The sequence below is a fragment of the Schistocerca cancellata genome, chromosome 11, assembly GCF_023864275.1.
Source record: "Schistocerca cancellata isolate TAMUIC-IGC-003103 chromosome 11, iqSchCanc2.1, whole genome shotgun sequence".
NCBI lineage: Eukaryota > Metazoa > Arthropoda > Insecta > Orthoptera > Acrididae > Schistocerca > Schistocerca cancellata.
Window position 1 is genome coordinate 98,880,798 of NC_064636.1, and position 16,296 is coordinate 98,897,093.

At 38.8% G+C, this 16,296-nt stretch overlaps 1 protein-coding gene across 1 annotated transcript in view; it reads right to left on the reverse strand.

Annotated features, from left to right (window-relative positions):
* The window catches only part of LOC126108441 (salivary glue protein Sgs-3-like), a 593,649-nt gene that overhangs the window by 300,655 nt on the left and 276,698 nt on the right, over window positions 1-16,296 (reverse strand). The gene's annotated exons all lie outside the window — the stretch shown is intronic.

The window sequence follows — 16,296 nt, forward strand, 5'->3', positions numbered from 1 at the left end:
CATTCTTTGTGGGATTTTATTTTTGATAAGAATTGCTCAAATCTTGTTCCTCACCTCATCATGTTTTCTGCATTTAAATAGTACACGGTTCGTGTCTCCCTGTGCAGTATCGTCGCAGTCACAGGCCGGTGTTTTGTTTATATGCAGTCAGTACGAAAGCTCTGGAAATGTCCCACGATTAAGCCTAATTCTACTTAATGTGGATGTTGCTTGTCGGGGTCCACAAACATGTTCAAACCGAGGTCGTGGCTGTATTTGCACACAGTCGCCTCCCTTGTATCATTAACTCTGCGTCCATTCTTCCTGCCAAAATTGGAGCACCCTCTTCTGAATAAGTGGTCCATATTCCGCACAGTGAAGCTTTATGTCTAATGCCGTTCCGTTATTCGTATCTTGCTTGCTAACTCATCTGCTTTTTCCTTGCCTGGGATTCCACAGCGGGCTTTCACCCACATAAAGGCAGCTTGTTCCTGCCTTCTGAGACATTCATAACGCCAATAACGAACTTGGAGTAGGTACTCATTGATGGTTTTTTAGATATTTTAGCCGACTGGGGTGGCCGAGCGGTTCTAGGCGCTGCAGTCTAGAACCGCGCGACTGCTCCGGTAGCAGGTTCGAATCCTGTCTTGGGCGTGGATGTGTGTGATGTCCTTAGGTTAGTTAGGGTTAAGCTAAGTTCTAGGGGACTGATGACCTGAGATGTTAAGTTCCATAGTGCTCAGAGCCCATTTGATTGGATGCAGTGAGCATGATAATTTCTCTACTACGTATTGTTCTATGTGCATTTTCCTCCTCATATGGAGAAGCATCTCTTGCACTTCCACCAAGAGTACATTTGTTGATGTGGATTTCATTACTCCTAAGCAGGTGCGTATACACTGGTACTGCAATCTATCCAGTTTCTCTAATATTCTGCATGTCGCGCACTTGTAGTGTATACATCCATAATCCAATTTGGATTTAATGAGGGAGTGACGTAGGAACAGCACCATGTTGTAGTAAGAGATGGAATAATATAAAACATTTTCTCACTCGTTTCAATTAAGGTTTTAAATATGTGTCGCCCAAGTAAGCTTGCTGTCCAGTGTCATTCCTAAGAACCGAACAATTGCTTTAACTTGTACTACTTCATCATCCACATGTATTAAACAATTTCTTGGTGTACAACCATTCCTGGTAAACGTGACTACTGACGATTTCTCAGGCGCCGCCATCAGGCCATTCCCACAAAGCCACCTACTCAGGTTCTTTATTGATGATGTACGATTGATCATCATCTCCTGTATTACAACATGGGGAGTAAAAACACATATGTCTTCTGCAAACTTTATAATGATTGAGTTGTTGCCCTTTCCATACCATAGGTATATATTGCATGTAACAGTGGGCTGAGTAACAGTCCTTGTCGTATGCCGTTGTCCACCAAGTGCAGGCCCTTGAATCCAGTACCCTTTTAACGTATACAGTTCGCACACTGATTAATGATGATGTACCTTCTACAAGCTGATGTGGAGCCCCTAGAAGTAGTAACTTATCTAATAGTACACTTGTCTGAATATTATCATATGCTTTTGGAATATCCAGAAATGGTGCTGGTGTATATTTGCTGTCACCAGAGCCTGGCTAATACGGAGGAGACTAATAGTGAAATGTAGTCCATGCAGCTTCAACCTTTACGGAACCCAAACTGCGACCCAGCTAGTAAGGACGAACATTCTACCCATCAATCCAATAGCCTCTTTATTAGTTTTCCTCTATTTTAGCAATACATGAAGACAATGCAATCAGTCTGTAGAAAGTGGTTAGTAATGGATCTTTACCTTTTTCATATATGGGGACTATGATCTGTGTCATCGATTCTGGGACCATTTCCTGATGCATCTAAATTCCATTAGATTAGAAGAAGTGATTCTACAGAATTGTCAGGCATTGTTTCGTATTGTGGAATATGTGATCTGATCCATTCCTATGGCAGTGTTAGGGCTCGATTTGCTTATTGTTAACACTTGGTGGGGCAATAAGGTCCCAAATTCTTCTATCCACTCATATGATTATGTATTATTAACTACAGGGTCGATATTCCTAAATCTGTTGACCTTCTGCCATATCTCTGATGATTTAGTATTCTCTGTCAAACTACTACAATGTTTTATCCACCTACTCTTCTTAATGGATTTCGGTATTTTCTTGGTTTTACCTGCTGTCTGTTCATAGAGCAAAAAGCTGTTGACGTTAAGGTAAAAAGGTAAGAGGTAAAAAAAAAAAATTGGTTCAAATGGCTCTGAGCACTACGGGACTTAACATCGGAGGTCATCAGTCCCGTAGAGCTTAGAACTACTTAACCCTAACTAACCTAAGGACATCACACACAGCCATGCCCGAGGAAGGATTCGAACCTGCGACCGTAGGGATCGCGCGGTTCCAGACGGTAGCTTCTAGAACCGCTCGGCCCCTCCGGCCGGCTCAAAAGCTTCAATTAACCTCTAGTTTGAATCGCTTCTGCACAAGGCCATACAACAGATGAGTACCTTGAGAAACAGCTCTGTAGCTCATAAATTTAAATTAGAAGTTGCTGCTCTTCTTCTTCACTATACGCGTTCTGAGAGCTACACATTTGCCTACTGCCGTATTCGTCGCCACTGTTCAAGTTAATAGTTGCCTAGTACGCCCTCCGAAAGTCTTGACAACCTTTGGTTTCAAAAATATCCACGACTCGCGTTATTAATTTCCTGCATTTCTTCATTATCTTCAGTTTCAGTTCACAAACATCACATTGTGACCAGAGTCGACGTCTGCAGCTGGAAATGTATTCGCTGTCTCAAACCTTGAGCCTACTGACCCTCCAACCGGCAATACAGTTGTGTTGTGCGGGCGGGCATCTCGCAGGGGACAGCTCGGCTCTGCAGAGACCAGGGACGGCCGAGCTCCGGCCGGTCACCGAGCGGCAACCAGGGCACCGCCAGTGCTTGCTCCCTTCTCTCCTCCGTGCGGCACTTGACCGAAAGGAGTGCCTGCAGCATCCTGGTGGATGAGCAGTATTTTGACCAATGCCCAGGCTCAGCAGTTCACGCCGAGTTGTCACGAAATGCGGCCAAACAGAATCAACGTGCTGTTATTCTCTTCTTTGCTGCCCAAGGAGAAAGGCCGGTAGACATCCATTGGAGAATGAAGAATGTGTACGGGGCAGCGTGTCTGTGGAAAACAAGTACTGTGGAATGGTGTGCCAAGTTCCACGGTGGTTGCGACTTCGTATAAAACTCCGGTCGATCCTGACGGGCAAATCCGTCCATTACGACATGTGGGAGAGAGTTGATCACCCGCGCTATACACATGATCTCTCCCCATGCGATTTTCACGCCGCCAGTCCCTTAGAAACGGCCTTTACCAGTTGACTATTGCCGTGGGACGAGACAGTTTCGGACTTCTTCACACAGCAGGACCTGGTATTTTACCAAACTGTTGTCTTCAGCTTGGTGCGTCGGTGGGATAAATGCCTCAGTGCTCACGGTGGTTTTGCCTGGTGGGCATACTGATTCTGGACTCTGTGACCTTCGAGCAGTAACTTCTTGATCGGCCCTTGTACTACAACTTCTACACATCTGCTGTTAATGATGGCCGCAACAAGAAAATTCGCCAGCATATTTTTAGCAGACTGTCAGTGGGACAGACAATTAAGCGATATCCGAAAGTGGGATGCTGACGCCTATATGTTATAGCCATAAATAACAGTTCCAAGTCCCACTAAAGGAACACCTGTATTTTAATAGTCTGTAGCAAACGCCATTTCTATATTGTGTGGTAACAAACAGTTGCCCACGAAACAGTGTACATTTCCAACTATCAGCAGTGTAAATGAAAGATTAGTCAGAGGGTTCGATGTCTTGGAAACAACGAAGACAGTCCAGACGAAAAGCGTCTTGTTTCATTTCAGAGAAAGGAAAGCGATTTTAGTTTTTGTGCTTGGATACTTTTCTTGAAGTTAGTCGTAGTGAATACACTTTGGTACCATCTCCCAGTCCCGTACTATTTATGGTCGATATAGCACTCTGCTTGCAACAGCTCTTTTTCGTACCAAAGTACTTGAGGGCAGGTTTTCCTTGCTTGGGTTTCGAATCACTAAGATCTTTACACACTTGTATGTGACGCTCATGCACAAACGAAGACAGTGAAATATAGAAGAACTGAGTGTGTAACAGTGACAAATTATACAAACTTCGTTATAATGATTAAGAAAAAACATAAAAAGATCTAAACATGTTCTGATAAGCTATTATTCAGCAACATAGAATTAGGCATCTGGTAAAAGAAGATTATATTGTAGCTATATGTGTACAACAAAGTAAGATTACATTATGATGACAGTATGGTAATATCAGTAGCAACGTAAAAGTTTTGCGCTCAAGGCTAATAAGCTCTTCACCACGAAGTATCTACATCGACATCTATATGGCCACTCGTCAAATCACACTTAAGTGCCTGGCAACAGGTTCATCAGACCACTTTCGGGATAAATCGCTATTATTCCCCTCTCGAACTGTGCGTGGAAAAAATGAACTCTTACATCTTCTACGCTCTGATTTCCCTTATTTTATTATGATGGTCATTTCTCCCTCCCCCCATGAACCATGGACCTTGCTGTTGGTGGGGAGGCATGCGTGCCTCAACGATATAGATAGCCGTACCGTAGGTGCAACCACAACGGAGGGGTATCTGTTGAGAGGCAAGACAAACGTGCGGTTCCTGAAGAGGGGCAGCAGCCTCTTCAATAGTTTCACGGGCAACAGTGTGGATGATTGACTGATCTGGCCTTGTAACACTAACCAAAATGGCTTTGCTGTTGTGGTACTGCAAACGGCTGAAAGCAAGGGGGAACTACAGCCGTAATTTTTCCCGAAGGCATGCAGCTTTACTGTATAATTAAATGATGACGGCGTCCTCTTGGGTAAAATATTCCGGAGGTAAAATAGTCCCCCATTCGGATCTCCGGGCGGTGACTACTCAAGAGGACGTCGTTATCAGGAGAAAGAAAACTGGCGTTCTACAGATAGGAGCGTGGAATGTCAGATCCCTTAATCGAGCAGGTAGCTTAGAAAATTTGAAAAGGGAAATGAATAGGTTAAAGTTAGATATAGTGGGAATTAGTAAAGTTCGGTGGCAGGAGGAACAAGACTTTTGGTCACGTGAATACAGGGTTATAAATACAAAATCAAATAGGGGTAATGCTGGAGTAGGTTTAATGATGAATAAAATAATAGGAGTACAGGTAAGCTACTACAAACAGCATAGTGAACGCATTATTGTGGCCAAGATAGACACGAAGCCCACGCCTACTACAGCAGTACAAGTTTATATGCCAACTAGCTATGCAGATGACGAAGAAATTGATGATATGTAAGGTGAGATAAAAGTAATTATTCAGGTAGTGAAGTGAGGCGAAAATTTAATAATCATGGGTGACTGGAATTCGAGAGTAGGAAAAGGGAGAGAAGGAAACATAGTAGGTGAATATGGATTGGAGCTAAGAAATGGAAGAGGAAGCTGCCTGGTAGAATTTTGCACAGAGCACAACTTAATCATAGCTAACGGTTCAAGAATCATAAAAGAAGGTTGTATACATGGAAGAACCCTGGAGATACTAAAAGGTATCAGTTAGATTATATAATGGTAAGACAGAGATTTAGGAACCAGGTTTTAAATTGCAAGACATTTCGAGGGGCAGATGTGGACTCTGACCACAATCTATTGGTTATGAACTGTAGACTAAAACTGAAGAAACCGCAAAAGGTGGGAATTTAAGGAGATGGGACCTAGATAAACTGAAAGAACCAGACGTTGTACAGACTTTCAGGGAGAGCATAAGGGAACAATTGACAGGAATGGGGGAAAGAAATACAGTAGAAGAAGAATGGGTAGCTTTGAGGGATAAAATAGTGAAGGCAGCAGAGGATCAAATAGGTAAAAAGACGAGTGCTAGTAGAACGCTTGGGTAACAGAAGAAATATTGAATTTAATTGATGAAAGGAGAAATATAAAAATGCAGTAAATGAAGCAGGCAAAAACGAATACAAACGTCTCAAAAATGTGATCGACAGGAAGTGCAAAATGGCTAAGCAGGGATGGCTAGAGGACAAATGTAAGGATGTAGAGGCTTATCTCGCTAGGGGTAAGATAGATGCCGCCTACAGGAAAATTAAAGAGACCTTTGGAGAAAGGAGAACCACTTGCGTGAATATCAAGAGCTCAGATAGAAACCCAGTTCTAAGCAAAGAAGGGAAAGCAGAAAGGTGGAAGGAGTACATAGAGGATCTATACAAGGGCGATATACTTGAGGACAATATTATGGAAATGGAAGAGGATGTAGGTGAAGATGAAATGGGAGATATGATACTGCGTGAAGAGTTTGACAGAGCACTGAAAGACATAAGCCGAAACAAGGCCCTGGGAGTAGACAACATTCCATTAGAACTACTGACAGCCTTGTGAGAGCCAGTCCTGACAAAACTCTACCATCTGTTGAGCAAGATGTATGAGACAGGCGAAATACCCTCAGACTTCAAGAAGAATATAAAAATTCCAATCCTAAAGAAAGCAGGTGTTGACAGAAGTGAAAATTACCGAACTATCAGTTTAATAAGTCACAGCTGCACAATACTAACGCGAATTCTTTACAGACGAATGGAAAAACTGATAGAAGCCGACCTCGGGGAAGATCAGTTTGGATTCCGCAGAAATGTTCTAACACGTGAGGTGATACTGATCCTACGACTTTTGACAATGTTGGTTGGAATACTCTCTTTCAAATTCTGAAGGTGGCAGGGGTAAAATACAGGGAGCGAAAGGCTATTTACAATTTGTACAGAAAGCAGATGGCAGTTGTAAGAGTCGAGGGGTATGAAAGTGAAGCAGTGGTTGGGAAAGGCGTGAGACAGGGTTGTAGCCTATCCCCAATGTTATTCAATCTGTATATTGAGCAAGCAATAAAGGAAACAAAAGAAAAGTTCGCAGTAGGTACTAAAATCCGTGGAGAAGAAATAAGGACTATGAGGTTCGTCGATGACATTAATTCATCGGAGACAGGAAACGACTTGGAAGAGCAGTTGAACGGAATGGACAGTGTCTTGAAAGGAGGATATAAGATGAACATCAACAAAAGCAAAACGAGGATAATGGAATGTAGTCGAATTAAATCAGGTGATGCTGAGGGAATTAGATTAGGAAATGAGATGCTTAAAGTAGTAACGGAGTCTTGCTATTTGGGGAGCAAAATAACTGAGGATGGTCGAAGTAGAGAGGATATAAAATGTAGACTGTGTAATGGTCGCCTGGTCGCAGATACTGCTAATTGCTATAATCGCACTATTTCACTCCCATTTACGGAGCTTGTTAGCACTTGATGTTAGGTTGGCGCCATTACAATGCATTGTAGTAATCACTGCTGCTTGCTGGATCGCTGCTGTGTCTCGATGTTGATGCTGGCTCTAAATCTGGTTGTCTAGGGTTAAAAACATGAGGTCCCGTGTTTTGTTTTATGTGCTTTTGATGATAAAGGATGAACGAAACCAACAAATATGTAAACTTCCAATATTTATTTCTCTGGTGGCCATCTTAAGTCCACTGTCCACCAAAGACTATGACACAACACAACTTCCTTTACATGTTCTTTGCATTGTTTATCCACCTCAAACAATAACACACAAACACACTGTACCAAAGTGACATTCCGACTGCCTCTCGACCCTTCTTGCTGCTCGTATTTATAACATTGTCAAAGAACTACTAAAAAGAGATATAGTTTACAAGTCACATGTGCATCTGTTATCATAATTTGTGCAGAAAAGTTATTAATTTGCATCGAGTGACATAATTTAACATGTTATTAAAATGACAGACAGATTTGTTGATTTGACAGAATAATTCTTTGTTACAAAAAGTCCGTTTTTTAGAAGTTTGTCAATTGACTTCTCTAATTTGCATAAATAAGTAATTAACATGAATTATTAAGAAATCATTGGTTTTCGTCTAAAACAGGATTGATTTCGTGAATACTAAGTGAAAGCGCTCCTAGTGAACAAATAGGTTTCACTGGGTGATTTTTATTTAAGGAGATCCAAAATACCTAAGTTGTACACTATTTTTCGTACTTCATATTAATTATTTAAGATGAACTCAGTGTTTTTACATGATGACATTTGCTGTATCAGTGATCAAGTGATATTAACTTTTGTGTGGGTTAGTTATTCAGTATAATTTAATGGGTTGACTGTTTATGGAGACATGTTACGCAATCATTGTTAACATACACAATAACTTTTCTATAATCATAAATACTCATTAAACTGGTTGAATTTGGAGGGTATCACATACTTCGGTACAGTAAAGCCTTTAATATGTTCCGTTACAATACCCCCCTCGGATAATATCATTTACAGAATGTTAATGATATTAGCCGACTAGGACAAATGTGTCAAATGGTTAAAATTTGGAAAAGTACTACTTTAATAAAAATTTTTTTTGTTTGTTTTACTATGCATAATGTGAATGTATGCAATGACCGTTACACCGTTCCAAAATGACTTTTTCCCGCAAATATTTTAGTTGTGTTGTTTCAAATGCACTTTGTGTTATGTCATTCAGTATGACAGCCTAATAAAAATAATTAGTAATATATGAAAGTAAAAAAAATGTTAATCTTTGCTCCCAGTGAGCCACATGGAAAATGATTAAAAACAGACACAAATATATCACATGCGATTTTAAGATATATCAAAAATATATGTAAATTATTTCAAAGTCAGTTCTCATTGAGTCACAGATTAATCAAGATAATAGAAGGAACATAAATATATTACATAGATGGACAGGTCATATGTCCATAGGAAAATATTGCAACTGTCTGCTCTTTTTGAGCCACATAAAAGAAATGAAAACAAAGGACAAAAATATAAGTATGGACATGATATATAAACACAAACACTAGAGAAGTCACATGTATGAATATAATATGCACTTGCAAAAAAAGTAAATATTTAAAAAACTTGTCTCCCATTGAGACGCATAGTGAAGACAGTACAAGAACATTCTAATACTAAAATTGGACACTTAAATTGGTCACAACATAACACAAACATCAAACTTGGTGAACATCTGATTAACTGTAGAAAATTGTACACAAATCTTATGCCTAAGAACACAATAGTAACAAAATGATGGGTCTTGCACAACAATTTTTTCATTGTCTTTTATTTGGTGCAAGTATGTCCCATATTCAACAATACAAAAGGAAAGTAATAAATGTTTGTCACCTTCTTGCCCATTGCAAGTAAAGAAGATGTCTCAAAATTTAATATTCAATAGTGACAATATAAATATAAAAACATTCTCTCAGAGATCTGGAACTTCTCCAGGGTCTGTAGGAAGAGTGGTAGTTGCTATTGGACACACCCAGTAAAAACTTTGCTGATAACATGCTTTATGGAAAATGGGTAAGTAACTGTATTCAAACAGGGAAATGTGCTTAATCATGTTTACATGGTTTCAATTCAGTGATGTTTCTTAATCCAAATAACCTTCTTGATCTGGGAAAGATAAGTCTATACGCATTAGGATGTGGGCTTTCTTTTATTTCAAATGTACAAATGTCAATGTTTACTTTAACATATGGACAACCTAGCTCAACATCTTTGTCTATTTCAGTATTTTCAAACAATAGATCATTTTCAATTTCTTTAGTTCCTAAGTCTAATGTCTCTTTCCTACACTTAGACACACCCCTCTCTGTTTGCAAAGCATTCAGAATTAAACATAAACCTTTGTTTTCACCTGTTCCTTTTAACACTGTGTTGTCACTTAACAAACTACTGTTTTCACCCCCTTTTTTATAAAGTCCACTATGGATTCTTGTCCACCATGTAGGATACAAGGTTGCACTTACCTTTACTAATTCTTTCCAAAAGGCATCTTTGTTTATACAGTTTCCATAGTTGTTCCACAAAACTTCTAAAAACTTTTCCCCTTTCTCTTGAAAACACACATTTACATTCCATCCCTTTATATTTTCTTTAATATTATTATTATTACCATTCTCATAGATTAGTGTTTCATAGTTCCCAATAGGCAATAGCTTGTCCTCAGATACACATTCCCTAGTCTGCGTTTCACTTACATTAACCTCATTATGACCCATGTTTGTCACACCACTTACCTTTACCTCATCATCACTTTTCAATTCTACAAATACTTTTATTTCTTCCTCCACACTCTCATCAACAACCTCACTTGATTTAGGATCATTATCTAAATGTCCCTCTATTACTTCTTCCTCCTCCTCCGCAACAACCCCATCTTCAGTTTCCCCCCTATGTATCTGAATCTCAGCAATTGAGTCTTTGGCTCCATTAAACACTTCGTCATCCCCCTTCTTATCAAATAAACCCCCCAAAATAGATTCTATTTGTGGTGTGTCTGACTTGATATTAACACCAGTATCTTTTTCAGCCCAACTATGGAACTCTGCAATACCTTCAACTTCTGCACTTTCACTAACTACATGTGCTTGAACACGGTTTTTATTAACTGTATCACTTTTACTCATAGTATCCCAAAACCTTTTATTTAATTCTAATTTATTCATTCTAACAACATCGGAGTTTTCATGGTACTTACTCTTTACATTGTATCCTCTCCTTTTCCAGTTTCGGTTATGTGTTGTCCTATCATAATATTGTCTAGCCCCAAAACTACGGACATCTAGTGGGACTGTCCACCGTTTCCTGGCTGGGTCCCTCAGTCTGTCCGTTTGTAGTTGTCGTTTTGTTCACTAGTTTCAGCAAACCCCCTTCTATCTTGTTCTCTTCCCCAATACCTACTTCTATCATTCCTGTTATCTCTCCTCCATCCTCCCTCCTGTGTATTGTTTCTGAAATCATTTTCATATCTCCTATCTCCCCTATTTGGAGCATTATTTCCAGAATTTTCAAAGTCTCTCCTCCCATAATAATCTCTATTTACATTCCTGTTCCACCCCCATACTGGTTGTTGCCAGAGCCAAAACTTTGGTTATTTTCTCTTTCCAAAGCCCTATCTAATCTATCTACAAATTTCAGGAACTCTTCCATTGAATCGTCTGGTCCATGGACTAATTCCCACTGCAGTCTCTCTGGTAACCTTCTTTTTAAAACATCAATTTGTGTCATAATATCAAAAGAGTTATTCAAGTGAGCAAGCTTTTTCAATTGATCTCTGCAAAATTTTTGCATTCCCCCTACTTTCCCTCTATACACTGGTCCATTTAGAAATTCTGACTTTAATCTGGCTTGTATGGATTGTGACCAAAATTTGCAAATAAATTTAGCTTCAAACTCTTCAAAAGTATTCCAAGAATCATTATTCTCATTTGCCCAGTCTAGCGTTAAAAGGTTTTTTTTTTTGTTGTCTTGGCTTTTCATATTTAACCAAATATAACATTGATGTTGATAATTCATGGCAATGTTTGCCGACAAGATAAGGATGCAACCTTTTAACACTAGATTGCGTACTCAGGGCAGTTCTCCTTGGCCGTTTCTTGGTACGACTTGGAAAAAGAGAAAAATTAATGAATGATCGACGATGCGTCGGTTCTCGATTGTGTTTAGGAGACGTACGGATTGATTGCGTGAAAATAGTTTCTCAAATGACCTCTTAACCCGGATTGCTTTCACGCAATCAGACTCTTCAATGAAATTACCTAAGGGACCTATTTGAATAATAAAAAAAAATTGGAAATGAATGCAAAACAGTGAAATTTTGTAAGAAAAGTTGTCAGATCGGAAATTGAACACGTTAATGGTCTCCCAAATACAATCGAGACACCGCGATAAAGAGCGAACCTGTAACAAAGTTCATTTAAACATAAACATTATTTGTGGTTGATTTAAAGAAAAGAATAAGCATAGATTTTCTGTATAGTGAAGCTTCAATATATTCGTAAAGAACAAAGGCGTTAAACTATAAACATTACCAAATTTACAATGTATACAAAACTTACATTTTTATGTTTTTCTCCTACATGGAGCAGTCCAACAATCGCTGCTTCTGTATGTGTGATATTTTGTAAAAATTAAATGTCCTGGCGTGCGCGTAAGTATTTTTTATCGTCACAAAGTTTATAAAAGCGTTTTTGTTTTCTTGGTGATAACGTGGTTTTTCACACCAAAAGAAATATAACTTGTAGCGGTGCTACACAACACGTCTTAACAAGTCAGCAACCAAACATCAAAGGTAATGAAGTACATGTTAACATATCGGCGACCAGAAGTACAACTAACTATAAAGACTCTAGAATTTTCCTAACAAATGATAAATTGTTCTTTCTTCTGTTTCGCAGCTTCTTGCTATCAAGCGCTGCGGCAATGATTTTAAATATCTGCGCCCAGCGAGTCATAGTATTTAAAAGTACCTTTTAAACGCTGGCCGCGCGTCTTGGTGTAGGCGAACGTTATAAACAGATTTCGTTTTTTTTTTTTTACTCTCGTGTTGTCATGCTTAGTATCACTGCAAACTACAGCTTGGTGGCTGTCCTTTTCTCATATGCAAAATGTCTGAAATCCAATAATATCACATTGCTTCCCGCGTGAGGAGCGATGACTCCGTCAGGATCATCGAGACTCACGCGTAGTCGTGATATTATTGCTTTCGTGAAACGAGTTAGTATTACTTGCAAAAATTCTTTACAATAGATTTTACACATTACATCAAGCAAAGTGGTTAACATACAGAGTATCAGGTAAGTATATTCGTACGACTGAAATTGATAGTAATTTGTCCATAGGGTAACTACATGACAATTGAACTGTGCTCTTTCTAATGTATTGTACAAGGATAAGTAATGTTAATTTCTCGGTAAAAGATAATGAAATTACGATAAAGATACACATACATAGATACATTATACATGGCATAATAAATATAAGAAAAATAACAAAGAAATAAATTACTTGACTTCGCAGGAAGTCTGGGTGCTGTGTGCACTCGTGGAAAAAATATGTTACAAAAAATTGACGTTCTTGTTTTACAGTGACATACTACAGGAATATTTTTGTCGTTGTTTCGTCGAAGATTTCTTGCAGTAAATACGTAGCACTTTACTTATTTGTTGCTTTTATGACCTGCAAAAAAAAAATGTTTCACTACACTTGGGTAGGTATGAGTTGCACTGGGAGTGGTAGAACTTCGGGTATAAATGATAGCACTGCACTTGAGTGGGGAAATTGATTACACTTTCACAGTGGAGGAAAAGTAGGGCATCACTTTCACTGTGGAAGTTGGAGTAGTTGTCGGGGTGTGATGTTGCGTTGGAAATACGTCGTGGGTCAGGAACTGGAAGACTGGTTCTGCAACATGTTGAGCCGTATGGTGGCGGTCTCTATTTCACTTGACACTTGTCCGTGCTTCCATTTATGTTTTCGTACATGAAAAATACAGAAAAAAAATCTGTATTAGAATGTGCTTACTTACTAATAACTTAGTCTAAAAGAAAATTGGTTAGGTAAGGATAACAATTGTTTATGTACATAAGGTCTCATTCTCTTAGGAATGCTTAGTTCTCATATTTATCTATTTTCCTGGTTTTATTTGGTTCGACACGTTTTCGTCATTACTCGGCCTGGTCAGTAAATTCGGTAGCAATTGTGAAAATCGAGCTTAAGACTCTTCCGATTAGTGTCTTTATAATTTCACAAGGTACATGAGTGCTTAATTCATTGCTTTATCATATTTTATTTTGAATGCATTTCAAACACATGTGGCATCCGCGCTCGTTGTGCAAAGAAAAATTGATTGTTGAGCGCTCAGCATACACAGTGTTACGTCCGTTGGTCACAATCACGTGACAATAACTTGACAGTTCCACAACGCTAGCAGCAGTATTCTGCGAGAAGCAGAGCGTTAGGTGTCTACTAGCCGTGGTGTGAGTTTTTACACAGTTTTTCATCGACTCTGGATTACGGAAGCAGCCAGATGCGGCGACTCCCGCAGCTGTTTCGAAGAATGTGTCCGTGGAAAGGCGTACAGTACCGTTTGTGGTAAGTACAACACTTATTCACTTTCACTCTTCGGCTTTCTACATCGTGGTTTCGTGGTACAAGTACTTATAACATTACTTCACACGCGGTATTTCACGCGTGCCCTTGGAGTTATCACCTTTTCAGTTCACACGTTATTATTAATTCGTGTTAACATTTATTTGGTCGTCATGTTAAGGTTCACACGCACCACTTTTATACGTGTCCATTAATTACTTGTCTATAGTCGGTTCACACGCAGCAGCATATACGTGTCCATTTATTACTTACTGCATTATTACTACAAAGTACAGTTAACATTTAGTATACATATCATGTCTAAAAATTATTTACAAAGAAATATTTAGTCTCTGTGACTACAAGCCCTGACGAAAAGCGTGTCTCTTGTTCGTAGTTTGTGCTTCCAAGGCACTTTAGGTTTACACTTTGTTCGAAATCTTGTTATTCTTTTCTTTTTACAATAGTTACTCTTTTCGCAAGTTCAGCTCTTTTATTTTCTCTCTATTACGTCGTTAGTTTTAAGACATAGTCAATGTGGCTTCGTTTACGTGATGAACAGTTCGTGTTCAAACTACCATTGGGAAATTGGGAAGCTTGGTGTTCCCTGTCGTGCAATTGCACATAACAAATCTTAATTGAACTCGCAATTTGCGAAGAATAAGCATAGCCCGTCGACAACCAATGTGTCACGACTATCCATTCGTATAGCCTGTATGTATCAATCATGCAACCAGCTCGTAAAATTCACTTCTCTACTGGATAAGGTAGGATGGTAAGGATACTGGTTAGAGAAAAACACAAAAGACTTTTATGGAGTGAAGAGATTTGAAGACACAGTGTTAATGACGTATGATATGATGAGCTTCACATAAATTATTATCACCTTAGTTTTTCATAACAAATAGTATAATTAAATCGATACAGTAGTTTCAGTGTCGTCTGATCCAGCTCTCTAAACAATTTTCTATGCATATCTAAAATTACTTAAACCATGCATTAGCAGTGAACTGTGTCTGTTAACTATCTTCTGTTCCATGTATCGTAAAAATTGGTTTTCTAAAAAAAAATCGTCGTATCTCGAGGACCTGAAATAGATATTTCTAGTACTAAACTAATTTATTTATAAATGATCTTTGTATTTCAGCTGCACTGTGCTGTAAAATTGTTATGAGCGTATACGGTTTTCTCCGTATTGTAATAAAATAATTGAGTTGCGCACTTCTTTCCTGCTACCTGGATCGTTATTGACTTACTTGATTCTTATATGCTAAGCTGCTGCTTTTTGCCTGCTGCGTTTCATAGGTGGTCTCATAAAATTTGTTGTCACACACTCCTTATGCATAACATAACATTTACCTCATTAGAGTAAGCGACCTTGATAATTTTTATTTATTTATTTATTTATTCATTTATTTTTTTTTTTTTTTTACCTACGAGCAATCATTCTGGTCTGAATGATCATTTTAATTTATTTCATTCAAGAGGAGAGAGCTTTGCTATACTTAAAACTAGTGGTAGCAGGTGGCACTTAGCACGTCCCTACTATGATATATGTCAGCTCTTTCGGCTGTGGCCGTTCATGGCTCAATTAACTTAAAACTAACTTACATCTAAGGCAAATCTTGCTCTCCTACAATAAATGTGTTTTACTTAAGGTGCTCATATAAATTACTTATCTTGTTGTGGCAGGTCGACAGGGTGTTTGTCCTGTGCATTACTCTTACATACGTTGGTACTTCACACATAGTATGACAACTTATAGTGTGTGTGTATATTTTCTTTTAGCAGCTTAACTTAACAGATATTTTCAATGGTTGACTCGGTATTTCTTCAAGTCTGCGTGATGAAACAATCCTTTTATTCGTCCAGATACAGGGTCAGCTAATAGATAGCAACCAATGTGCGGCTTTCTTAAGATAATATATGGTCCTTCATACAAGTGCTGCCACTTGCGATTCTTATGATGAATCAAAGATGGTTTGAAGTGGGTCTTTAATAGCACTCGTTCATTTATACGATACGATAAGACTTTGCTAATGTGTTTGTCATGCGCCTTTTTTCTTAGGTTGGCACGAGTTGTTAAAGATATGAGAGCTTATTGGTTCCACAGCTTCCCCGTGGAGGCCTAAAGAAGCTGCTAATGGTTTTCCGACTGGGGTGGAGCTGAAATGTCAGTTATTTTTACTTGACTAGTATTTTGCGACCTGCCAGGTCGAAAATTCGCGTTCGTATCCCATAC